This window comes from Lepisosteus platostomus, chromosome 2 (genome assembly GCF_059453375.1).
Source record: "Lepisosteus platostomus isolate fLepPlt1 chromosome 2, fLepPlt1.hap1, whole genome shotgun sequence".
NCBI lineage: Eukaryota > Metazoa > Chordata > Actinopteri > Semionotiformes > Lepisosteidae > Lepisosteus > Lepisosteus platostomus.
Window position 1 is genome coordinate 71277231 of NC_142612.1, and position 27414 is coordinate 71304644.

At 35.7% G+C, this 27414-nt stretch overlaps 1 long non-coding RNA gene across 1 annotated transcript in view; it reads right to left on the minus strand.

Moving 5' to 3' along the window:
• LOC148677004 (uncharacterized) overlaps positions 1–25484 on the minus strand; it is a 56852-nt gene extending 31368 nt beyond the window's left edge. Inside the window, exon 1 of the long non-coding RNA XR_015929514.1 lies at positions 24614–25484. This is a non-coding gene — a long non-coding RNA (uncharacterized LOC148677004). The remainder of the gene's footprint in view (positions 1–24613) is intronic.
• Positions 25485–27414: the final 1930 nt, after the last annotated feature.

Genomic DNA, 27414 nt, shown 5'->3' on the forward strand with positions numbered 1-27414 from the left:
GAAAAAGGACATTACCTGCACATTATGTTGCAAAACTATTGTAGAATGCACATCTAGTGCTTTGAGACATTTTAACATAACACATGAATCACATTATCACATATGGATACTGCTGACAGAGCTGAACATATAAAGAATTATGGTGAGTCATATCACAAAAAAGACAGCTGATAAAATTTACGAAAAGACATCAAAGCTGCATTATGCACGCAAAAGAAAACCATTCACAGACGGCGATTTTTACTTTTTAGAATGTGCCGAAGATCTGTTTTAGGGTTTTTCCAACAAAGGTGATAATCTGGCCAAAATCGGAGACGCACTGTACAGTATAGGCAGTTAAAAGATTAAAACTGGTTGTTAAGTAAAGGCGTGTTTGTGATCTACTTGGCGATTAAATACATTTTTATAACACATTTATAATATATTTTTGTAAATGATTGTAAGCATCTAATAGTAAATGGCACGCATTGTTTTTCAAATTTAACCCCTAAAGAAGTGTCGTGATACAGAACAGGCTTATACTGTATGTACTGTACAGTATACAGTATATACTGTACCTTGGACTTCAAATATATTTTTAAATCAGTATTTTTGCATCGTAATTACTCGGACATACAAGCTACGTTTCCAAGAGCAAAAATGAAAAATTGTAGTTTTTGTCTGTCAAATCTGAAACTTGAGCTGGTGAGTCGGATCTACAGGAATGTTCACTTGCAACTACTTAGCAGTCAAAATTTCCCTTAAAATGATAATTGCGGACTATCTTGTTAATTAGGTAGAAAGGTCTCCAGAATATTAACTTCATGCTTCAATTTAAATAGAAAAAGTCCAAACCAAACAGAGCTTAATAAGCTCTTTGTCTTTGAGGATACATAGCTGGGATCATAAAGGTCATTTTTAAAGGCACCCAACTTAAAGATCTTACTCTGCATTTGAAACTGGGCCATGCAGCTGCAGATCTGTTTTACTGTCAAGACTGTAGCAGGGACCTACTGTATACAGAACAGACCTGGATATTTAATTACTGCAGCATACCCTTTAGGCCATAGAAACACAAAACTTGGGAAAAATCTATTTAATTTTGTTGCATTCATGCTTGATTGAATGTACCATTGTGGTTTTGTTCAAGATTAGAGATTCACATTAAGAGACCACTCCTGAGGCAATTATTTCATCTGAGGTATTTTTGAACCATCCTCTCAATTTGTCTTATCATAGTTTATGTATGTTTCTGAAAGTAATTACTGCTGAGTCTGCAGAGGTAGAAAAAGAGCTTCAGTGTTTTTGACTGTATGCGGCTGTCTGTGTAACACTGTGGATCCCAACATAAACAAAAACAGTAGTTTTAGGCATTGTATTCTTAGTGAGTCCCAAATAGAAACAACAAATTTCTTTAATATTAGTTTAAAAATCGAACTGCTGTATTTAGTTATATACTGTAATTTATTTTTGTATAGTTTCTGTTGTCAATAGTGCTATTGTTTTTCTATAACTATAGGAATAATTTGATGCAATTGTGCTTGCAATAAATAACAAAACTAGCATTGACCCCATTGAGCTTGAAGGTTTTTTTAACCAATGTTATTTCTACAGGCTTATATTCTAGAAATTTCTAGAAAACAAACAAAATACCAAGATTATGTTGAACTATCAGCTAAATCAGATAAATTATCACACAAAGGCATATTGCTATAATTAATTGTATTTGTTGTCTGTTTAAACTTGTACAACATTGTTTTTCCAACAAACTTCTGCGCCGAATCCTACTTGTCTATGGACATGAAAATCACTTTTTGTGGATTGACAGTAGGATTTACTAAAGACTGCAGAAAAATCCAGCGTAATTCCAGAGAAAAATGTGAATATTAAAACTACTATAAATGAATTATACAATTACAATTAATCAGATTAACAAGTTAAAATAAATTGGATCATGTTTTTTTTAATTTGTCCATCACCGGTCAATATTATTTAACATGCAACAACTTGTGGTCTATCCAGAATAATTAAAGATTATTAAATGAGCAAGTGTCAAGCTTTATCTTATGGCTCATGTATTGAAAGATGTTGATTTTTGAGTAATTCACAAATGACATGGGCTTGGAGCAGTACATCTGTTCTGCTCTAGATGAATAAACAGAAACCCTTCTTGGGAAAATATGACACTTTATCAAACAGCGAGCCCCCTTAGAACAGATTGTCAAATCAAAGTGTTACATCCGACAAAAATATCCTCGCTGCCGGTGGAAAACATAAGGCTTGTGCAGCATGTTGTCAGTGTGAATACTGAAACAATACTTGGTTTTTGCTTAGTAGATGCCATTTTCCAGAGTGGCATCCTCTTGCGCATGTGCATACGATCAATGCAATAAGTGGATAAACCTTTTTTATAAATAGAAAGTAGATCCCCCCCCCCCCCCCCCACCCCCGGAATTAAAAACACAATATAATTACAATAAAATAAGAAATAATCTTCCTTTGACCCATCAAGCCATTCATGTCTTGACACGTTGCAAATCCTGAAGTGCCGTAATGGAAGACCGGCGCACCTCTCGTTGACATGATCACAAGCCTGCCTGCACCCAGGAAGAGCTCTGGCTGACTGATCCGCACAATAGCCCACAACAGAACTGTTCGTGTGCTGTTTGAAGAATCCCTCTCTCAGCTGGGTGGTGACATGACCCAGCCTTGAACTTCCAAAACCTAGATCATAGAGCCCAACAGTACAGACTGCTCAGAGCAGCCAATTGAGCCACCTGGGAGCCTCATTGTTCATTATACAGTATATTTTGGAAATTTTATCTCAACATCTGGTACGATATGTCTCTATAGACGTACTTCTTAAAGAATACAGGAAGGTAGTATTTTTAATAATGATGTGCCATCTGTTTAATTAACAGCAAAATAAAGCGTGTCTTGTTTGATTTGCAAGGCACTTGTTATAATTTGAAAGTGATGCGCAATGAAAAAAGGTTAAATACATCCCTGTTACAGATGCAAGTAAAGTTCCACACATTTTTCCAGCTGTGCATTTTACCTTCCATCTTAGCAGTTAGCATCCCCAAATGTAACCTTTATATGGATTTGTGTATATTGTAAGCTCATGGCTAAAGCAACAAATATCAACCCTGCCCAAGCTGCTGATTAGTAGTCGCCTTTTTCTAAGAAAGGGAAACATTTTAAGCCTTACTGGGTTTCCTAGACAAGTTAACAGATTCATTCTTTTGAAAACTTTTAATAAAGCTTTGGACCGCATTACTTTCTTAACCCTTTCACAGCAATTGCTTTCTCTAATCATTGGTCAAGTGGCTGTACTGCTTTATCTGTTCCTTTAAACCTGCACAAATCCCTGCTCTGCATACCCTAGGGCATGAGCACTTCTTAACCTTTTAAATCAAATCTTGATATGTAAACTTGTAAGCCATTCAGATTGGTATATACTGTACTTTACATTCAGCAAAGGATTAGCCCACAGATATGGCTAAAGCCTCAGATGTTACTGAATAAAAATGCAGGGAATCAGAGCTTGATCTTCAAATGTAGATTTCAAATCTGAAGTTCTTCTGCTCAAAATCATTAGTAATGTAGTTCAAATCATTATGAATATCCAGCCTCACACTATTTAATCTTTTAAAAACCAAGCATTGTGAAAAACAAAGGAGGAAATACTCAAAAGGCGAGTGATTTAGTAGTCAAAGTATCGAATTACAACACATGTGCTTAAATAATCCATTCATTACAACAGTGAGGAATTACTCAATAATGAGAGATAATCACACCATATTACACTTTAAATAAAATGCAGTTTATCAAGGTTACACTCTATTTTTTGTTAAACATGAGCTTTTCAATTTTCCGGATTCTTAGTGAACTTTGATGCCACAATGAATTCATTCTGTCTGCCTCTGGAATGTGTGTCATATGTGTGTGGATATTAACATAGATATTTGTTTAATCAATGGTATTGCGTGTGGAAAATGTTTTAGGTTTTTATTGTTGTTCATCAAAACACATTTAAATCTATAAATATTTGAGAACCTTTCTGAGAGACAGAAGGGGTTTTATCAGTTAAGAAAAGGAAGAAGGAAACATATCCATGTCGGCCAAAGAACTTTTTGGCAGAAACATGTAAAATCTCTCTTTGAAAATCCAGGGCTGATCATTTGATCACACACTAAAAATTCCAACCATAAGAGCTATTAAAGCTGAAAATGCATATCCTCTGGTTCAAGTACAAAAGAAACAGAAACACTAATGTTATAAATAATTCAGAGAAAATGTGCTTAACTTTTGCACATTTGAAATAACCAGTGTTTTTCAAAGATTCTCCTCCAGTTTTTTCAGTGTGTACCGTATATGAAAAGGACTCTCTGTTTATGGCATCATAAAGGGATTTTTTGTATAATTTGCATTTTCCTGATAGTTCAGTTCTTATTTGTTATGTCTTTATCAGTTCTTTGAATGATTCTCTGTTGTTCTCTTTATTTGCATTTCAATTTGGCAAGCTAACATGCTGCTTAACCAAAACAAAACAGTTTTAAATTCCCTCAAACTTTCCTGTTAGGATACTATCAGAGGAGGCAAATTAGCCTTATTTAACCACTTCCCCTGTTACATGATTAGGGTTTTGACAGGAGTGAACCAAAGTATAATGAAAAACTGTTTTTGTTCCAGTAACAGTCCATTGTTTCATTTATTGAAAAAAGCATATTAAGGTGTATGGCATCCAGGAAGTTAATGGCTATAAAATAAGGTTATCATTTTCTGACTTTTTTAGTTCTATACTTAAAGAGATCATAAAATTAGGATTTCACATTGTGACGAAGGTAGTCTAATATATAGGCACACAAAGGTAACTAAGTGCTTTCATTGGGTACTTTGTAGTGGTTAGGTTTAAGAACAATTGTTATTTTTTAATTAAACTGAATCTTTTAAGTCATTTTCATGAATGCTGCATGGATTTGAAAATGTGAAGTAAAAATCATTTAGAAAATGATTAGAATCGTTTCAAAGAGCACACCACAGTAATACTATTAAAAGTTTTCCTCCCTGTGTTACTCTCTGCTGCCGTCTGATTCCGTCTCTCTCACACATTAATTGTATGAATCATTGTGTGTTAATCCAAACCACCAACAAAGAAGTTGACAAAGTTGTGATATTTCTGTACTCATACTGGAAGGTTGCAAGGAGCAGACCTAAAAGTTGCAGGTTGAAGGGCCTGAAAACAAAATTGAAACATTTTGCATTTAAAAGGTTTCTTTGATTGGAATTGGACTGAAGACCTACAGATAAATAAAAAGTGAGTCATCTGCTCCCCATTCATTCAGCCTCCAGAAACTATTGTGAGTTACTTACTGGTAGGTTTTTGCATTATTATTCTGTACCATAGAATGACACTTAAAGCTTTTTTTTCGGGGGTCTCTATTTGCTAGTTGGCAAATTTGCTGTCTTTGCTAATTAGTGGAGACACTTTTTTACTGTCTTTTCTCCTTTTCCCCAGTTAAATATCCTGTACAGTATGTTTTCAGGAGAGCCATAGAAACACTAAGCACTGTTGCAGACAGTTTTGTAATAGATGTTCTACTCATATATTTCATATATGTAGGATTACATTCCTCTTTTCAAATCTGCTGTGCTCAACCAATGTTTCATAGATTTGCAGACTTAAAAATAGTTTAATAACAAAATGAAATAACTGCATACTCAAGATAGTCCTAAATAGTATCATGGCACTTGTTTTTAGGACAACCAACATTTTCACTGCTACACAGTAACGCCTCTGCTTCAATATGATTCTATGATTTCGTATGGCACAATGTTTTGTATCTTCAGTTACATTTCTGGCCATTTTAATTGAGGCTTTCTAATTATGCCATCATTTTTGAAAATGTGCATCATTGCTTTCAGAGAGGTTTATTTTGTCTCTTCAAGCACCAGCACGATTGTCTTACAGGACTTGACTTTGCTGCTAGAGCAAAAATCACTGGTGAGTTTGATGCAGAAAATCAGATTACCTGGATAAAGGCCAAATAAAGTGCTGAAAAGGTTGTGCTCTGTAGTCGTCAGATAAGTAGTGTAAGCATTAATGAAAAACAAGCACAATTATTTAACTATTTTATTTTTTCCCTCTTACTTAAGCTTCAATCAACCTTCATACACAACATTGTTCAACAGAAAGAGTCTCTTGAAATATATTAAGGCAGACATCTGCTAAACATACAGTAAGTTTTGACATTAAAAAGATAAAGTTTTTTTACCATGTTTTTCCACACTGAAGGTATCTCAAAGTAATCCCCTAAGCACCTAGTTTAATGCTTCTCCTAATTTTTTTCAAAGAAAAGGAAATGTGATCACAACATGCAGAGACTCCAGACATCTGGCAAGTTGAGGAGGCCAGATGCAAATTAGTCCACCAGAATTTTAGAACAGACACATGTTTTCCAGTTTTCAACAAGTTTTCTTAAGACTGCTTCTCCCCAACCGATGGCTGTTCAAATATCTCTGAATCCAAAGATTTTCATTCATGTTGACTGTTTGCTGTGCAACTGTGTCCTCAGGTAGTTCGAATTGCAAAAACAGATTTTGTGAACTATAAATCATCTGCATTTTCAAGTGCACTTTGTTCTTCAAAACTTGGAACGTGTTTTTTTTCCAGTTTTAATAAACATGGGAGGCATGTGAAAGGAACTCCTGAATTTTTTTTCTGCTGCAAATATTTATTTCCCAAGCTGTTCCATCCTCAGATGACCCTGTTTTTTGTACATTTTGGTTTATTCCACAGATCAGAACCACCCTACTTAAACTCAGTTCCGTTGAGGGTGTATTACATGGATTTAAACTCTTGTGGCTTTAGTGGGATTTCAGAGGAAGGGTCTAACTAAGCAAAATTGGAATGTAACAGTAATACACCCACTGAAGTTTCTTGCCCTTATGTCTTTATTGTTACATTAAAGTTTTCTCTTCCTTTTCTGTTCCACTGACAACCAACAATTTCTAAGCAATCATATTTATTAAGAAAAGCAGGTAGCTTGTATCTGGTCATTCCCAGAAGCCATTTCAAATCAATTGAATTCTTTCTTGGCACATGCACTAGTGTTATTTGTATTTTCCAATAAGCTTTCGCAGTTCTTGGCTAGTTCACAGTATTGCAGCTAAATCCCATTTGTGATGACAGAGCAATCTTACTGTAGGTCCGAGATGATATAAGCTTCCCAGTCATTTTTAAAGCCCTTTCTAAAGGGTCATTTCTGCATTCCTCTGTCATTCAACTTCTTCTTTAATTTTCTTTTGGGTTTTCTACCTAATTTTCTCCTAGGGTTTCTGATTATTGTATTGGCTATATTAGCAGTTTTTGTCAGCATATGTAGAAAAGTATACAGCTGTGCTTGTATCAATCCAAAGATGAGCAACAAGTTTAGTTCTTGTCTTAGTGGAATATTTTAAAAAGACAGATTGAATTACCGGGATGCCTTTAGTATTGAACAAAGCTGACAATAAGGAGTCTTGGATTCATTTATCCAAAAATCCTCAAAGGTATTGACAAAGTCTGCCCATTGAACTCGTGCACAATAAACTGTCATACACAAACTAGAGGACCCAAGAAATACATTTGAGACTGAGAACAGGGATCACATTATTAGTCAAGGGGTTGTGGACGTCTGGAACAAGCTGCCAAGTCACACTGACGAGCTGATACCCTGGAATGCTTCAATAAATGGCCTGATAGGATCCTTGATTCACTCATACTAGTCACCAAACAAGCCAAATGGGATAAATAGTCTCTCCTTTTTTAAAATTTTATTATGATCATAATGAAGCATTTTAACAGTCTCTGAAAAGTCTAGAAATGCCAACTGCCAGCTGGTTATGAGAGGAAACAAACATCAGTAGCACCCCATGCCCTGCAACATACAGTGGATCACACAGAAGCTAATGAAGTGAGAAAAGTGATAGGGAGTGACAGGTTGTTGCAGGAGCTGTCTATTCTTGCATTAAATAAGTTATATATATATAAATATTAAGTATGTTTTCACAAATCCTGCTCTGCATTATAGGACCCATTCCCTTTTCTTACCCTCTGGATAATAGAAACAGCTACCTTATAAGCTAAAAACAGTTAAAATATCTCTTTTTCATTACAGGTTGCCTTAAAATCTTTGCTTTCCTTTGTTTAAATCTGTGTTGTTATACTACACAGAAAAGATTTCTTTTACTTTGTAAGACTTCAAACTTTAACATGACAGTCTAACAAAGGGATATTTATACCAGTTCTCCGGCTCCCTTCACAGAATCTCCAGAGTAGCATCTTATGACTTGAACCCGTGGAGGGGCATGGCTTGCCAGCTATATTTCAAACAGCCTTGTGGAAAGATAAAGAAAGCATTGTATACACATGGCACATGTAGCAGCATCCATTAGTGTTTGAAAAGGATTTACAATGTCAGGAGTGGCACCAGTGCTTAAATCCAACATTGAAATTGCCAGATGATTTCATGAGCTTGCAACTGTAATGCTGTAAATGTTATTTAAAGTAGGAAGAACAAATGTTGGAAGAAAAATAAGATTTATTTAATGTTTCCTAAAAAATCAGAAAGAAAGCTTTTACCGAACCATAGTTGTTTTCAGAGTTGTTACCCGTTAAAAAATGAATCCTGGGATTATCCAGAGAATTGTGCTCTATGAATAGTCATTTAATTGATACTGTATGTGTGTATCCTAGCCTGAATGTACCAGCTGTATTAATGGATAGTGCATTGACAATAACCTAGTAACCAATATTAACCAATAACCAGTAACCTAATAACTAATTACTCTAGTCCTAATTTACACTGAAAGCACAACTGTGTTTCAGGTTAATTCTTTTATACATCTGCACCATTCTGAAAAATAAGTATGAGCTATCCTTGTAGTCCACTTTGGTGAATCATTAATTAGCTTATGTACAGTTATTAGAAGCCTATCATATATCATGTCTTGTAATGGAAGATTTTGTGCATAAGAAAAAAGCAAAAAAAATAGTATTTTGCATGTAATTTCACAATGCAGTGGTGATAGTTTCTATGCTTTCAAATATTAAGATGAGTAATAAAATAAATGTAATTTGTTTCTTCTGGGAGTTATTGTAAAGTAATGTGTTTTTAAAATAGTGTGTTTGTTAGCTGGTACACATTTTAGTTGCTGAACATTTGATTGATATTTTACACCATGTGGATTGGTCCCTAAGGGTTTAAAAATAACAAATTGTGGATCCCAGATAAAGATCTTCTCAGTGGAAAGAGTCTGATTTTGGACGGTTAAGGCATCTGTTTTGGAAAAGTTCCAAGTAACAAAAGCTGACAGTTTCTGTGCAACAACCCATGACAAAAGAACTTAAAATAATAATGTTCATTGTTCCAAACTACAATGAAGTTCTGTCTGTTGTTTGGGTTTTTCAGGTGCTTCTGTGTTATCTGGGCGATAACAGCTGTCACTCTTTGATTTCTCCACCTCTGGGAAAAAAAAAATGTGGCTTTGCCTAGTGAGTCAGCCCAGCTAATGTGTATCTTGGCAAGCTGCTGTCTTTGATTAGATAGTATTTGGAAGGATTTTGATTCCTTCTATATAACATGATACAGTAGCAACAACTCACTGTTAGCATGCAAATCTAAATGCCAGGTCTTGAATGGCAAAAAAGCCTTATCATCAGATTAAATCAGGAGCATCACACACTAATATCTGCAAAGAACCCCTGGCATAATCTGTCAACACAGAAGTGTTTCAAACCAGTTTTGCCTCTTTTGAATATTACCGTTATTAATTAGGAAATCACTACCCATTATCATTTATTATCCCATTATCTTGCACAGATACCTGATAATGCTTTTATGTTAGTAGTTAGCGTGACAGTTATTATGCTTCTGTAACCTGAGGACATGAAAACTGCCGTTTAGCGGCCCTATTGTCTTGTTCCGATCTGCACTGCCATATCTGGAGATGTGTGTAAACTGCTGGTCCCTATGGGTTGGAGACAAACTGCTGAAAACAACTCTAGCTCTATTCCATACATAGCTAACAACAAAAGATCAAGCTCCCTTATACAGAGGCTTCATGGAACCAACTAGCTCTGCTGTTGTTTGATTATCTTTGAGTACCAAATGGGAAATACGTGTAAATCTTCATCTTAAATAGAATAGGAGGGTAGAAGCTGAGCCTATATTACAACCGGTATACTCATGTTCGAGAGGGCAAGACATGCTAGTAGATACTCTATTGATTCCTTCTTAAACCCCAATGTCTCAGACTGGTTACGGTTAAATCTCGGTAACTAAATAAATTCATTAACATTATAGGAACATTTGACAAATTTCAAAATAATCACATAATTGTGAACTTTGTAAAAGTACCGGAAGCCGCCATGTTCTTGCCAACCCCTGGTCTTGCCACGAGCGAGATTTAGAATTCCCATGAATTGAAAAGTGATACAGCCCTTCCTGCTCACTAGTAACTAACGTAATACAATGTAGGTTGTGCATCAGACATTTCACTGCAGAAGTATTCCAATGTGATCTGCATGCAAAGTAGTATTTGTCGGCAAAACCGTCTCAAAATCAAGAGCAATATTTCTATTGGATTAAAAGAGATGTATTTACAAGCCTGCTTCTTTGCAATGTAGGAAGACTGCGTCACGTCACCAGAACTTTTGTTACGCCGTTCTGAACCACGGAACATGGTGCTGCACACACCTGGAAATTGTATTTATTTTGTGATGGAAATTGGAGGTTTTACAAATTACTGTGTACGTTTTACTTTTATTGTGGTATGAAATGCTCTCATCGATTCTTTATAAAACCGAAAAAGTGCTGCAGTTCCCCTTTAATATACTGTACAAGGGCTAACAAAGTTAGGCTCAAAAACATTGGGATTGAGAACTATGGAAAATGAATCCTTTAGGAATGGTTTCAGATATTCAAGAATTTTGAGCCATCTTTTTGGTGGCTAGGCCTCAACTGTATCAAATCTTTCCAAGGGTCAGTAGTACAAATGTTCCTATTTTTTTAACAACTTGTGGACCATTCAAATGCAATCCCCAGAGAGCCCTCTGACATTAGCCATAGTGATGCATGCTACTCCTGAATGCCTTCTAAGTTTTATTCTGCTTTTATACCCAGGGGAAACAAAAATTCTTTGATGGCCTTTATATAGTTCTGGAGACTTCCATTGCACTTTCATCAGCAGTATGAATAAATCTGAAGGGCTCCATATATATTTAAACAATGATACAAGATTAGGGCAGCACGATGACTCACGTGTTTGTGAGTACTTGCCTGTGTGACTTTACATAAGAAATACTCCCAGTATTTCTAATAGGTTTTCCAGAAAACCACAACTTTTACAGGGAGTCTAATCATTGGCCCTGACATGTTAATGTTTTATACTGTATATAACCCAGATAAAATCCTATATTGCCCATTTATTTGACATTTTTCATGCAGATTGAGGAAAAGTTTAACTGAAGACATAGATGTAGATCCTGACTTTTAAACAGTGTCTTTGTCTTCCAGGGGAAGGATTTAGAACAGAATGCTAGTAAAAAAAAGTGCCGCACTACAGAAAATTATCTTGACCTTTGTAATTTCGATGTACATCATTTTCTCCTTAGAATGTTATTTCTTGACTATCAGTTACCATGACAACAGCTTGCCACAGTGAACACATCTATGGTTTCAGTCACACTGATCAGACATACATTAGTTAATTAAAATTCTGGGAAATTTACCTTTTTGGGGTCATCATTAATTTGTCAGTGAAACTTAGCCAATTTGGGAAAAATGAATGTTATGAGAATAGACTTCAAGTTCCTTTGATTTTCATGTTAGGAAGTGTCCTTTATCAAAAAGCGTTAATGAGGTTAGGCTTAACGATTCAGTCCATGGCTAGGAGGATCTGGATAACATCTCTAAGTATGTTTTTGTAACAGAGGAATATTTCTTTCTGGGTGCTTTATATCTTATATTGATTAGATTTGCATATGAAATTCATAACCTCTAATAAGTTTCAGTAATAAAATGATTAGCTTAAGAGGTACAATGCTCAGCATTACCCAAGGGTAAAACGCTTGTATTAAAGAGCTGTCCTACTTTTAAAAATGATAAAACTCTTTTTGTGTAACATTATTTCATCATTTGCACATTCTTATTAAACTTGTAATCTTACTTTTCTTTGTAATTAACTGAATGAGGACTTAGAACATATACTAGCATTTTGTAAAATATTCTAAAACCTATTATGGAGACACCTTAATTCACTGTAGATTATTTAATTTTCAAAATAAAGGTGTTCTTTCCAAAAAATGCAGAAAAATAATTTTAAGGAAGGCTATACTGTATCTGCAAAGTAAATTTAAGGTTAAATATTCACTGTTGGCAAATTTACTCTTTTAACAGTTTTTTTTTTTGCATGCTTTCACTGTGAGGTCAATGTTCATTTTTGGCTTCATGTACTTCAGTAATCCCAGCAACAGTTTCCTAGCAACCATTGTGCATTTATTTGTTCATATTATAGAACATTAAGTTCCTTAAAAGCAAACTAGTTAAGCTGGCACAGTGGATTGATCAGCAATAGTTATCATTTAAATTGCCAGACTCCCCATCCCTGATCACTTAGCATTCAGTTTCACAACTCCTAGTAAATTGCCGGGCCTATCACACTCTGATTAAAATAGATATAAAATAACATATCGCTTTTCTCAAAATATTTTTTCACTTCAGTTCACCCTTTATTTCTTTTCCAAATGAAAGGAAACAAATCCAACTTAAATAATAATATAAGAATGACATCAAACACAGCACAGTCCAAATAATTTCACAAAAATCTCTTTCATTATAAATAAAACGGATTTTAAGTTTGGATGTCTATAATGCGTAACTGGTAGCATTTCAGGTGTTGAAAATGATATCTTACAAATGCGTCACTTCTCATAGCAGGGAAAATTTGTGGGTCTTGTAGCCAACTTTACGACTTGAAAAGTTTAAAAGAGCTAGGAACCTTATTCTGCACAGGCCGTTGGGTCCCCAAAGCAGCCAGTGCACCCACAGACCAGCACAGGACACGTAGTTTACAAATTAGTTTAATTTTACGTGCCATTTGGAACTACAGTAAGTGTCTAGGTCTCTCAACGGAAAAGACCAAAACACACAAAAGAAGATATCCAGAAGGGTCATGCAAAAAAAATCAAACACGATCTCTGCAGTCCCCGTTTAATGAGAAGAGGAAATAGAAATCCCCCATGTCTTTCGGGCTGCAGTCTTGTCTCTCTCCATCGCCTGCACGTTGCAATCCACACAATAAAACAGTCCTCCGCCACTACCACTTCAAAATCAGAGCAGTCTGGCCATCCAGACGTGGCTCCTCCTGCCACACCAAGGATTGAAAGAAAACACCGTGCTGTGCAGTTCTTCAGTTTTCTCTGCACTCCCAAACAATATGTTCTATTTGACCTCCCCCACCCCGGTCATGTTCAACAAAACAGTGCAGAGGAGGACAGAGTGCTCAGGGCCTCTAGACTCCATTGGCCAAGGCTTATATTTCTTTGACCAGCTCACATGAGCTGAATCCCAAGGACATGGGCACCTGGGGGCTACTTGCAGAATCTGCATGTGTAGTGGAGCTAGTTTGGGCACAGTGACGTCATCACCCTCCCTGCGCGTAGCAGGGACCTCAGCCGCCCAGGTTGGGTGAGGTCTCCTTTAGCTCACTCGACTGGTTCCCTGTGGTGTTCGCGACCAGGTGTTACGGGACGAACCGGAGGGGTGGAGCGGAGAGGGCACGAGCCCTGTGCGGGACCGTGATGGTCATACATGCAGATGACCAGGTGTCATGCTGCACTGCCCCTTCCTTGCTCCTTTGTCTTTCCTCTCTGTCCCATGCTTCCAGGTCAGGCCCCAGCCTGCTCGGCACCCCCACACTGCTGGGTCATCTCTGACAGTGTGATCATGGACGGGGGCCTAGTGAAGGAGTGTGTCGTGCAGGTTGCTGTCTGCTCTAATGTTCGCACTAAGGCAGCAGGAAGGCCTCATGGTAAAAGGAGAGAACAATGGACACAAAACAGGAAAAAAAAAACACTATACTCAACAAAAACACTTGCCATTATGCAGAACTGATGCCACTTGCATATCTGAAGTAAACATAGCCTCCATGTCCCTCTTACCCCACTTCTGTCTCTCTTTGACACAACAACCACATTATGAAGACTCAGATTTGCATTAATAAAACATTTGTATATGGTGACAATCTGACATTCATTCAGTCCTACACAGCCTTCTATGAGCTTACTGACAGTTTATTAATAGATTTCAGTTAGTTCTAAATTGAAATTGCAATCTCCTGATCTTAAATGTTACCTTGATATCTGCAAAGCAAATGGATATTGTATCAGTTGCCATTTTTGGTTTTAATTGTTTATATATGGTTTTTCTGACATAGCCTTGCCTTGGTCCTGCTGTCACTGTACGTTTTCAACACTGTAAGTCAGAGAACGTAAATATATACTGTAAATCTTATTTCCCCAGAGCTTTTTCAGCTCCAATTCATAGAAATGCGAAAAAGAAATACACACAATAAGGTTCTGGAAATTGAAATAAGATTTCCTGTTAAGAGTTTGTAATGTTGCATACTATACACTGCCTATAAAATGTTACTGTATATATATATATTTATTTTCATACATAATGATATAGGAGAATGTATTTTTCGCAGAAAGATTTCCAAAGATTTTATGGGCTATTTGCTTCTTTCTGAGTAGTTCAACTTAGGCAGCAGTAATGGATCATAAACACACACAGTGAGTCATGCTTAAAACCACAACTTAGAAAATGTTTCAGAGACTTAAAATAACCCCTTGTGTCTCTTGATGTGCTTGAAGTTTTTTTCATTCCTCACGAGTTTTTTTTTTACACTTTTTCAACAAGAGTGCTTTTTTATTTATGATTCATATGCTCTGTAAGCAAGCTCATATCCAAGCCTTTTGTTAGTGAATCTTTTAAGTAAGTACTTTTCAAGTTTGACTACCATTCACACACTGTAATCCAGGGGTGTTGAGGTCTGGGCATGGAATGCTGGTGTACAGGATTTGCATGTTTTCTAGGGCTCAGAAAGAAGCTGTTAGATTGATCCACTTTAGCCAGTAACCAGCTGGTTTAGCTTGTTAAAAGCTGTTAGATTGATCCACTTTAGGCAGACAAACATTCACAGACAAACCGGCCCGCCAGAGCTAAGTGTTTACTGTAGAAACATTAGTCAAATGTTTATGTTAATGGTGGCATGAACAACTTCACCCCAGGTTTGGAGTTCTGTTCCAACTTGGGGCTCTGGTTTGTGTGGAATCTGTATGGTCTCCCCATGTTGGTGTAGGTTCTTGTGTGGTACTTCGTTTCCTCCTGAGGATATGTTTTACAAGACACATGAAAATATATTGCGAAGTCACACAAAATGGAGGCACTCCGTCCATCAGTGCTCAAACATTAAAGAACTTGGTAATACACAAAGCTATTATATATATTCTTGAAACTGAATTGTCTATTTCCGCCAGAGTCTTCGAAGAATCAAACTTTTTCCTGTTAATTTATGCTTGTTACAGCTAGTGCGGCTGTTGCTTCTGTATGACAGTGCAACTTTTGGTGTTATTTCAGTAGAAAGCACACATTGTTTTCTTTTTCCCTTGCCACACTCATCATTTTCATTCTTCTTTATCAGTACTAGTAAAGACATTTTCTAATTGATTTTAAAACTGAAAAAGACAATCGTAATACCTAAATATTTGTTTACACATGTTGGATTGGAGTACAGTTATGCACATTCCAATCACTGTAGCGTTTTATTGAGTAGGAGCCATGCACGTAGCTGCAGTTATGTAAAATCTGAATTATATTTTTTTTTTCATTGGAAATTATATTTAAGATGTTTGTTAGCTTTGTGTTGAAAACAGGTGCTGAAGAGCTGATTTAATTGTTCTCATAAGAAGAGAGACAAAAGACTTCTCAATTGGCAATGGCAGTCTTGATGGAAATACAGTATGTGCTTTCTCATTCTCCAAGATGTGTGCTGGCATCCTTTTAGAGGAAAATCCAGTTTATGCTGTAAATAGTGTAGTTTTGATCTCATGTCCATTCATGTTGACCAGTGTCACTATAGGAGATGCTGTCCTTTAGATCAAAACCACTTAGCAGTTAAAGATCCTGTTGCACTGTTTTAATGAGCAGTGTGGTTAATCTGAACTCCTTGCTAAATTTGCCTTGCTCTATCTGATCTAGCTAAATTTCCTCCTTAATTTCACATTTCTTCCTGATCTGCTGTATAACACAGCAAGTGACGTGCAATAACTATCATGTGTCACCCAGGTTGATATTGTACGTATTGTATACTATAAAAAAAAGAACTATTATCATTTTCAGTTCATCATACCCTTACTTGTGGTGTGGTGCTGTATGGATAGTTGAAAAGAAGCACAATACACTTTAAATGTTAGAACTTGCAATCGATATTTGAAATAAATAAGAAATTTATGTAGGCTGTTTTTAGTGTTTTTCTAAAATAGAATTCCATAGTTATTGAGCAAGATGCATAGAATATAAAGATGATCAAAAAATGCTACTGTGTGCTTACATGAAACTTTTCAGTGATGTTTCTTCTTTCGGCAACTTGTTATAGCCAAATTGTTCAAGCCAAAGTAATTCAGAAAAGTTAAGCCAAGGTTAAGGCTGTGGGAAGCATGGAAGATTTGACTCAAAAACGTTCAGAACAGCCAGTATAAATAGTTTACTAAGGGAAAAAAAAGAAAGTGGAATCTGGCAAACTTCGATGTACCATGGCCCACATCCTCTCCTAATTTAGCTGTTTCAGCCTCTTCTGTAAACAATCCTTCAAAACATTTTAAAACAACATTGACGTGTCAAAAAAAGCAACCAAAAAAAAGCATTCATATTTTATGTAATACTTTTTAATATATTGCTACTCTGAAATTTCACAGAAAAAACACACTCTTCTGTGAAAGAAGTAGGAAATATATACAATTGAATTGGTCGTAGAAAATAAGAAGAAAATAAGGATGTTTGTCATGCTCTAAATATTTTCTAATAATAATAAAGATCTCATTAAAATTACTTTCTGAACAAATGTTATAGACATAAAAAAGATTAATGAAATAATGGACTGTAAGCAGGCATTTTCAATAAATACATTTGAATGAATAAATACATAAGGACCAGACAATTACTTAGACTGTGGAAGCAGATGTAATTTCTCTAATATGCTTTTTTATACAGTGAATATCATAAACGCTACTATGGATTAATGAGCTATGGTACATTGTAGTGACAGACTTTTTAAAATGTGATATTATTCGTACTGTGGTTAATCCAGAGAACAAGTGTCAAAATTCTCATTCATAAAAATAGGGTTCAGGTAAAACACAACTCAATTAATGTTAATGATTATAGAAACGGAAATGAAGAGTTAGAATTACAGGTAGAGTAAATACAAGCAAATACATGCAATGTGATACTAGTACAAGTGACCTTTTACAGGAGGTTTGATGCCAATTCTGTGTTGAAAATTACTGACAATCTAAAAATATTAAATATTTTTTTTGCAATTTGCAATACAACAATGCAAAGTACTATATAGTTGTGTATTGTGTATCTACTGTACTTATTCAGTTATTAGCTTTAAATCACAGTAGTCAGTTTATGCCTCCGAATAAAAAGTTATTACTAAACTGTTTCTAAGCATATGTTAAAGCGTTTTATTGCATGGTTTTCCTTTTCTTGTGCTTAACCTGTCTGCCATTTGAATCAGTAAAAACATCATCAGTGCAATGAAAAGTTGTGTTATTTATAACAAATTAATATTTGTTTATATATTAATATTGATATATTAATATTATTAATAACAAAACTTTGCAAATTTGCAAAAAATATTTTTAGATACCAACAGAATATGTTGGTATCTATGTAAAAGAACAGTAGAGTTGAAATACACGCAAAGGAATGCAGTTTTGTGAGCCCCAGACTGGCACCATCACAGTGAATTAGAAGGCTCTCCAAGTAGAACACGTGTGGAATTTGTTCTTATTAGTGCCAAACTTGCATTTTGCATTTTGTTTGGCAAATGAATCATTCATGCAATACCCAGTAGTGTATAGAAAAAGTAGAAAAAAAAACCTTACCACATGAACTATGTAAAATAAGATATAGAGCATGTACTGAAATAAATTTCAAATTCCCATTCTTATTTTAAGATATTTGTTATAATGTTATGCCCCATAGTTAATTTTAAGAAAAATATTCTAATGCAATGCATTGTATTATTATATACTATATAATGAAACTGACGTTTTGCGGACCAAACACAAAAAAGGCCATTCACACTTACTGTATTTAGGTAATAAGTCTGCTTTTCTGTAGTTTTGCAAATTTGAACAGAGTTGGAATTGACAGAGTCCATGTCAGCCTTTTAAAAACATACTTTTTTGGGCTGTATAATATGATACTCTTTGGTGGTCTCCGTTATGATGAAAATTGGCTTCTCATTTTCAGCATCAGAAATATACTTTGACAGTTCTTCACTGTTAACATGAAAGTTAATTGAATAATTTGGGGGTTGTGTCAACAGTTACTTTCCCATTCTACACTATAAAACCTAATTCTTTATATAGTGGGGCCATAATATTGTTTTGATTAGTCTGCCATGGTTATATTAAGATTTGCACTGTTGTTTTGAATAATGTAGTTTCTTATTGTATTGCTACTTTTTGTACATTTAAGCTAATTAAAAATTGTGTTTAATTACACAGACTTCAGACAGGGAGGCACAGACGTTCTGACACTCAGACTTCAAGCAGTGGAGTTTAAGACTCACGTGGCTTGAAAAGAAATAGAATGGATCGATACGCAGCTGGCCATACAAAGAGGGCCATGAGCAACATCTGCAAATCTGAAGACTAGGCTCGCTGAGATGGGAGGCGAGGTTACATTGCATAAAAGCTCAGCAGCTGCTAGACTCCCGGGAGACTTGCCATGGCTGGAGTTGATCTTCCAGCCTCAGCTATGCCAGAGAAGTGTTGGTGCTGCAGTGGCTTACATAGTAATACTTGGGAGGGATCCAGAGTACAGTGTGTTCTTGGCAGCAGCCTGGTTCTTGCTGTGACATTCGTAAAATGCTGGGAGGCTCTGCCAAGTCAACTGAGTTGAGGAACTTGGTCCTTAACTCGCAACTGCAATTATTAACACCATTCCCTCTCCCTCCCCATAATTCCCCTTCTTCATCTCGGAACTGAAAGAGGTGGCCCAGATTGTCTCCGTTTTTTCCTGCAAAATCAGACTGACAGAAATCAGACTAAAATAATTCTAGACTGCCAAACTGATTTCCCCGAATGCACCATCCTTATTAAAAACTAAAGGGCATTTGTTTTTCTTGGCACAGATTTAACATTTTGATCCCACAAACTATTTGGCAAAGTTAGTCCACAAAGCTGTAAACAAGTTGCAAAGACAGTATGCTACTTTAAAAACTAGACTAAAAAAATCTTCCCTGAGGCTGAATTCCTAATTCCTGTAGCCATCGTGGTGTTTATCACTATCTGACCAGCTTCCAAGATATTATAGGATGGTCTTACTAACAAATTGAACTCCCACTGTTTCTTTCTGTTTAACAAAAATATATTGAATGTGAAAAACCATTATTAAAACCAACACCCTATAGTATATTTTTAATATATTGCCTGGGGTCCTTCAATTCAATGGACATACTGTGGACATTATTACTTAACATGATTTACAAAGGATTGCTACAACAAATTATTAAGAATACCATAATCACATGTCTTACTTCAGTATCTGCAAAATGTGGCCATTATCCTCATTGTTGTACTGTATACTCTGCTTATAGCATTAATCTTTCCCTGGTGCAATTATTTTAATTATTTCCATCAAGCACCCTGAAAACAGTTTATACTGTACATGTCATAGATTCTGTGTAATACTATAAATTGTTTATAACCAACAGAATTTGAGTCATTAAGAAGACAAACAGTAATAACTATATAGTAACTATATATAGTAGTAACTATATTTGTGTTATTGTAGTGTATTAGCACACAGGTAATTTGAGAAAACTATTTTTTTAAAGTAATATAGCAGTCCTTCATACGTCTGTGCTACATGGAAAAAAATATTGAAAAAGACACTGAAACAATTAGACAGGGCAAAGCGATTTAATGCACTTAAAAAAAAGCACAATATCTTCTTATTTCAATTTCAAAGTTCTTAGAAGTTTCCAGAAAAGAAAATGCCAATAGATACAGCAATTACAAACAGGCAAAATGGCACATCACCAAACATCTGGAGGAATGCTTATCTAACTGTGTACAGGCATTCTGTATGGTGATCACATGATGGCTGAATAGCTGAATTGAAGTTTAACAAGCTCCCTAAAAGGTAGGCCCAACACAAGGACTTATAAAAGTTAAAAAAAAAAAACTTATAAAAGCTTTTTATAACTTATAAAAGTTATGTAGCTGTACCTAAATTAGCTTGCACTGTTTGCTTTGCTGTTTCCAGTGACAATCTGATAAATTATCCAGTTATTGCTCGTGCACACTTTCTTGTGATTTCTGACATAAGATTTTCAATTAAAATACATTGCATAGCTTTTCTGTGCTCTTGTAAAGCTTTCACAGTACGGAAACACAGTACTTTGTGTAATATTTAGAAAAACCAGAAATATCTATGTAAACTTTTAAGATTACAACATTGCTGGCTGCTAGTACAGTGTACAAAAGGTTTCCATTAGGTTTGAAGAGACAACTATTCCCAGAACCCTATAATTGAAATTGTTTTCTTTCAGGATAAGTACTATTAGCTCCCAATGCTTTTGAAAGGCCAATAAAATGTCTTTTTACACATTCATAAGCACAGGAACTGCTCATCACATCGGTTCTGTTGTTTTTAACCCTGAATATCACAGCACTATTGCTAATGATGCTGTCCCTTTACATTTACAGTCATTACAGAAATTCCATTTAATTAATATAGCAAAATCCAGACATCTCACTTTATCCTTTGTTGAACTGCAACAAAATGTTTCTTTTTGTTATTGAATTGCAGCTATGTTAGTGTGGAGCATTTTAATGAGATTCTGTAACAATTGCAGCTGTTTCTAACAGGAACCTTGTTAAAATATTAGTTACATTTTAGGACCTGGATACCTATTGACAGGACCAGAAGTTCATTTTAAATAATATTTCTTAATAAAACAGATATAGAAGATTAAAAAAAACATCTGTGTAATAAATGATTACATCTATGTAATCATCTATGTAATATGATTACATCTGTGTAATAGATGGCTGGCTGTGGGGAACCCTGTTTGTATAAACCTCAATTCAGGCAATCACTTAATACCACAGGTGAAGAAATATGTACTGTATGTGCACTCCAGACACCTTGACATATTCCATATTTTTTATTTTTAAACTGTCACACAAATTTCTAAGATTCCCTTAAAATAACCCGAGTTCAAGTCTGATTCAGTGCTATTCAAATGATGGAACAAAAGGATATTTGTTACACAAGAGCTGCCTGAAGGCAAATGTTGATTTAATTTATTTTTTATATTTCTGCTTTTCACTTCTAAATACTAGGTCATCAATAGATCTCATTCTGTAAGAACAGAAACTGCTCATCAAATCAGTCTGTTGTTCTTTGATCCTTGCTTTGTCGTATGCCACTGCATAGCCTGATCTTGTCAGATCTCAGAAGCTAATCAAGCTTAGACTTAGTCAATACTGAGACGGAGACCTTCTTGCAGCTTTGAGTCATGTGGGTAGTATTCAGTAGTTGGTGCTCTGCCCCTCTGGACAAGAACGCACAAACCAATACTCCGGTAGGATGACATGGAACACTGTACTGAAGGGGGTGCCATTCTTGGTATAAGTCATTATACTGAGGCATAGTTTACTTGGTTTTAAAGCTCCAATTACAATATTGCAAGAGCAGGGATGTTAAGTCTCTCACTGTTTCTCCCACTGTCTCACTGTTTCGAATAGGATGCTAGTCCTGTGTAAGCAATTCATTGTAATTAATTTTAATGGGCAAGATGTTTGTCCACATCACAAAGAAATCAATGTTGCCATGTTTGATAAGAAATCCAGGGCTAAATAGTGTAAAGATGTAAAGAGGCCATTATGAGAGAGTCCAGTAGTTAGCACTCCTTAAAGCATTCACAGTCATTCAACTTAAAAAAATAAATTATGCCTTTTCATGCTTTTCATGACTAGAACATGTCTGAAATCATCAAATTGTTCATACTACAATAAAGGATAAGTCTAAGGTTGTGTTTTTACACATTGCTGTGGGTGGAGGTTTGGAGATCTCCTTGATTGGCTTCATTTTTTATAATACTAGTTGCCATGGGAACTAGATTACTTTTTTAAATGATGGTGTAGACCCATTATTTGAAAGAGAGTGCTGCATGCCCTTCTTGAAGGATGCCAAATGTGAATTCTGAGAGGTATTACTTACAGACTGTAGTTGTTTCTGGGAATGTTGGGATTTCTAGAACATTATCTATGACACATTGCTTTATCATTCTAGAGACCAGATGCCAGGGTAGAAAGTTGGTTGAGATTTAACCAAAATGTCTTGAGGCTGAAATTGCTGCCAAAGGTACTTCCACCAATTATTGAGTTTACGGGTCTGAATATTTATGCAATGTACAGTATGTATTTCATTTTTTCACATAATGGATTTTTTTTTTTTTCATTTTAGTTTTGGCTGCCATTTACTGTGACTTATTTTACTTCACTTTGAATAAAATATAAATGGTGAGAAATCAAGTGTGAGACATTTTGTAATTTCACAAAATGGTACACAATAGGAATGTTTGGAAAACTTTTGCAAGGCATTATATGAACCTTATACTTTTTTATATACACTCTTCATGGCATATCTTCTTGAACCTTCTTGCACATAAAACTCTGGAAAAGAGGCTTACCTATTTGTTTTTTCTACAATTGTGTAATATGAATGCTAAATGCATTAATCTGAAGTATCTTTTCAGGGGCAACATAAGTACTTTTCTGTTCCATATGCAACATAAGGTGCACTGAAAAAAGAGAACTAAATTTATAAAGGTTGAATAATTAACTTTGGGTTTGTCAGGCTTCCACATTTATGTTCTCTCATTCAACCCAGTATTTCTTGGCAGTATACTGTGGCTAGTGAAAGTTATTAAGCGATATTGCTGACAACAATTCCCTGTTGACGTCACTGAGTGCTGCTCTATTCTATTTCAGCTTCAGGCTTCATTCAGCAGAATTTTTCCAGCCGTTTCTTAATAAGTGCTGCGATGCCTTTAATTTAAAAAAAAGGTGAATGAATCAGAGCTATGATCCATCCTTCACTATTTCAGAGAAAGCTACCCATGTGGGCAGTGCATGTTTCATGAGGCAGTAATGTGATTCTGACAAAGATAACCCAGTGTGGTGGGATTCTGGGGCTAAAGTCATTCATCTTGCAGGACACAGGTCTGTAGCAAAGTATGCTGTCTGTTTGAGAAATAAGAATCACTAGTATTCTCAGGGTCCCGGTTTAATAGATTCAGTAGATATCCTAGAATGAGCGCCCTTTCAGGTGACGGCGAAAGCAAAATCATACAAATACTGCAAAATTGTGGAAGGAGTAGCCATATCACAGTTCTGTCTCCTGTAGCATTGGATTAGATGAAGAACTAATTAGTACTCAAACCCATAAATCTTTCATAGCTGTCACATATACCTAGTGCATAAAATGGCACTGTAGAGTGGTGAAGTTTAGTGCACATACAAATAGAAAGGCAGTAAACACTGTTACATGGTTTGTTGAGGGTACCACTGTTACTTTAAAGATGAGAAAACCATTATATTGTGAAGCTGTTCTTTACACATGAGTAATATGTTGTGAAAGTCAGATCCTATGCCCAGTGAGACTTTACCACATATTAAAAGAGCTTTGTACTTTTATACCATCGGCAGTTTTGCAGTAAATAAGACTTACATTTCAGGGACATTCAGCTTTCTCTACAGAGCTACTCCCAGAGGATACAAATAAGTTACAGTACCAGATGACTTCAAATACCATCATAATTTCAAGACATTCTCAGAAAGAAGAAGCAGTTCTGTTCTTCACACACAATACAACATCTATATTTCAAATGCTGTATTGTACATGCTTATTCATGGTCAAAACATAATATAACAATTTAAAATAATAGACAAAATATTGTGATAAAAGGCTCTTTTGTTCAGTAACTCTGTTCCAATGATGTTCTGAAAGTCTTGTGCAATCAGAGCATTTTCAAAAGTATTCCCAATGCTTTTTATGTGCAGAATGAGACTAGAAGCACACATCTTAAGCGTCATTCTCAATTCCTTTGTATCATCTTAAAAGTAGAATGTAGCTCTTTTCTAGCATTTCTGTGTGTGTGAAGAAAAAAAAATAAGCCATGTTGTATAGTACTTTACCAACACTAAAGCTTATTCGGTTTAATAAATTCAGCATCAAAAGTTGGAAGAAATTAGAGCTCCACATAGCAATTAAATTACCAGATGAGAAAACTGAGCTGAATGTCCTCTTGCTTCCATCTTTTCTTGTGTTCTTCAGATATTATCAACATTTCCAGGCACAAGGATAATGTAGTATATTGAGACAATAAATCTGCAGTGATGACAAACTTATAACCACTGAACCTGGGTGAATAGCTGTAAACCTGCATGTCCATTTACAAACTGACTCATCAGTTTGAAAGCAGTTCACTTGCAAGTTTTGACATATCAACCTTTTGGTGTAATCTTGGCAGCCTATCTTCTAGAGAGCTCACTCTTCCCCTGTTACAATGACTCTACTTGTTATACAGTGTATTTTAGCATGTCACAGTAGCAGCGCTGCTTGTTACTTGTTAAATATTAGCTTCAAATTAGCACATCTAGTTGCCTACATTTGCATCTGTCATTGTCACAGATAATGTAAATGTGAATTAAACAGAACATCTGTGCATGACATGGTGCGTGAACCTTTATGGTCTAATTTCTTGAACCTTCTACACTAGATGCATCATAGTTACATGGTTTGTTACTGAAGCCACTGCACCTCACAATTACTGTAGCTAACAGAATCTGATAAGCCAATCTGATCAATATCTTGTTCTGTAGTAGAATTCAGGTCTCAATACTTAGCAATGCATATAAAGTTCCACCCCTGCATACATTTAAATTAGCAAATACGTTGTTAAGAAAATATAAAATATACAAGCCCCTCTGAGTATCAGACTTCCTCGCATTTTTCTGCTTCCACCGAAACTCTACAGGAGGTTTGTGTGTGCAGTGGCTGTGGTAGTGGTGGGGGTCAATTTTCAAATCAGATTTTCCAAACGGTAACTAAATAACTTCAAGGTCTCATTTATGATGTGATTTTAAACAGTGCCTTAGAGCCCTCTTAGAAAGTAGGTCATGGGGCTATTTTGAGAGCTCATCGCACTCCGTTTACACAGGCAACCAGCCAAATTCCAAATGAAATATTACAAACTGCACTGGGTAAACAGACGTGGAATAAAAAAAAAATCAATTCACTGCATAATCTGGTAAACTATTAATTGTTGTTTTAAACTTTAAAGCTCGGCATTAGGGACAAGATCAGGTAATGAAAAATGACCCGAAAAAACCCATTGCTTTTTTGTTTGTGTTCTGGGAGCCTGAGTTTCTGATGAATGCTGTTCTTAGTAGATTTCCTTTTGTTTAGCCACTCCATTGCCCGGTGGATTACCTTACGCCTTTAAGGAAACTGAGGTGTTCTCATTTTCTGTTTGAAGCAAATCCTTGTGGAGATTTTGATAGAAGGAGGATACGGAATGAAAAGGAATGGCATTTATGCTGATTACAAACTGGGATCACGTCAAGAATTACTGAACTGCATGCCTGAAGTTTAAAACCTTGAAATGAAACCCAAAAGAAGGAGACATCCTCCTCATTTTGTTTTTTTTTTGTCACATTTGTCATTGCAGAAGACAGAATGACTGTTATACTTTTCCAAGAAACATTTTTTCACCATAATAAAGTGCTTTAGGAATATTCGTTTTGCATTTTCATGGAAACCGCAGTAGAGTAGTCAAAGAAATGGATAAAGCTAAAGGGTTTTTTATAGGTAGGGTAATAAACAACTTCTTTAATTCACCCAGTAATCCCATGTTGTAAATCACAAGAGAAGAACATTCTCCAAACTCAGTGCAGAGCAGAGCAGCAAAGAAATTTTGGCAGGCTCTATGCTGTAATGTAATCCTATAGTCATGAACAGCACAAACCGATTTAATTTAATTTGGTTGTCCTCAGATAGCACTATTTAGTTTTTCACATTTTTAAATGAACTGAGAAAAGCACACAAGGATAAATGTCCTAATACTGTGCCACTAAAATGTTTCAGCCATATTTCTTTTATAATAAAATGACTACATACATTTACAACAGGAACCGAAGCTGTGCAATGCCAGGACACATTAAATTTAAAATTGTTCCCTCTGGTTACTTAAGTAATGTTCAAGAAAATAAGCACTGCAGTTTCTTTTGCAATTTTGTTTCCTCTACCACTGGGGCAACATAAACGTCAGATTCCTGAAATTAAATCAGTTGAGTCACTGGTAGTGTGAATCCGCACATGAACCTGTTCAACCAATACTAATAAGTTGAATAGAATCTTTGAGCTCTTTATTTCAGAACGGGAATAAGAATGGGAGTAAGAGATTTTGTTCACTGTCAATATTCGGTACAAGATTCACATGAGATGGGGTTATTCTGTATAAAAAATAACAAAACACTTAGGCCACAATGTGATATATGTTAGGGCCTGAGTATGCTGAAACTGCAAAAAGCATGCAAGATGCCATCTTTAATGTTTATCCTAGTGTATCTACATTATCAAACTGGTTACCTCTACTAGAGGTAGACATTTATAGAATGAAGCCATCTATAAATTGGCTTCATTACTCTGCTCTCCTCCCCACTGATAGCTGATGTGTGGTGAGCGTTCTGGCGCACTATGGCTGCCGTCGCATCATCCAGGTGGATGCTGCACATTGGTGGTGGTGGAGGGGAGTCCCCATTACCTGTAAAGCGCTTTGAGTGGAGTGTCCAGAAAAGCGCTATATACTGTAAGTGTAAGCAATTATTATTATTACCTGTCTTCAGAATTGATGACTCATTGCATGAACTGTGAATGCTGTGTTTCCATCTGTCCAGTTTCAGAACAATTAGTAATGCTTCATAAACGGGCCTCCTTAATGTAAAATGCTTACTTTTTAAATTTTAAAGAAAATGCAAAAGGCTATAAGAGCATTTTAGTGACGTAAAATGTGAAA